Genomic DNA, 1,062 nt, shown 5'->3' on the forward strand with positions numbered 1-1,062 from the left:
GTCTACCACTTGAGCTACTGCTACACTTCTGGATTTATGGAGATAATTGCATGTATTTTCATGATTGGACTGGCTTTGAACAGTGGTCTTCAGATCTCAGCCTCCTGAGTAGCTAGCTAAGCTGATTCAGCCTCTGAGTAGCTAGTTAAAATTCTGCCTGTCTTCTATGCTTCACTGCTCCTTTATTCTTTTCCTGAGATAATCACAAGCCTAAGTCATATATATGTCTAATTTCTTTAAAAATACTGTCACTGCTTGGCACCAGGGGCTCCTATCTGTACTCTTAACTACTTAGGAGATTTGAGAAGAGAACCCAGGCCAAATTTTAATGGACTTCCTTCTCAATCTATAGCTGGGTGCATTGGATCATTTCCACCATCCTGCACTATCTAGAGACTAAGATTGGAAGGACTGCGGATCCAGGCCAGCCAAGGTAGGAAACTAGACAAGTTGTTGTGCAACTCTGATGCCATTGATGATGGGAAGGCTAAAAGGACAGATCAGGTGCATGTTCTTGTGGAAAGAGAACCCCTATCCTAAAATTAACCACTGATATGATGACAGCCTAGCAAGAACAATACCCCAAGTTGAAATCCCCACAATTTCCCACAACCAGAATAAGTATATACATTAACATCCAAAAACATAGTGCAATATGTTGTTTGCTTTAATATTATCTTTATCTGATTATTATATGATGTGACAGAATAGTTTCTTCATTAAATTTATGATATATTTAAAAAGACCTAGAAAATTCTTTCTCGCTTATGTTCAAATGAATGGCAAATTGCCTCATTTTTACATATTTGACTACCACTAAAAATTCATCCAATGATTATTATAGTAATATATTCTGGTTTATTACTTTACTATGTAACAGTTTTTAAACTTTTTGCTTCTATGAAGTTTAAGTATTTAAATGTCTCATTGAAATATATTCCTTGGATACTTGGGGCAGATTTTTATAAAGATTTTAAAAAATGGCTTCTAAGAACGCTTAATTGGTATACTATTTTATTTATCTTTAATTTCAATTTAATTTTATTGTAATGGTAATGTACA

This window comes from Dipodomys spectabilis, unplaced genomic scaffold (genome assembly GCF_019054845.1).
Source record: "Dipodomys spectabilis isolate Male_0828 unplaced genomic scaffold, ASM1905484v1 ptg000438l, whole genome shotgun sequence".
Classification (NCBI taxonomy): domain Eukaryota; kingdom Metazoa; phylum Chordata; class Mammalia; order Rodentia; family Heteromyidae; genus Dipodomys; species Dipodomys spectabilis.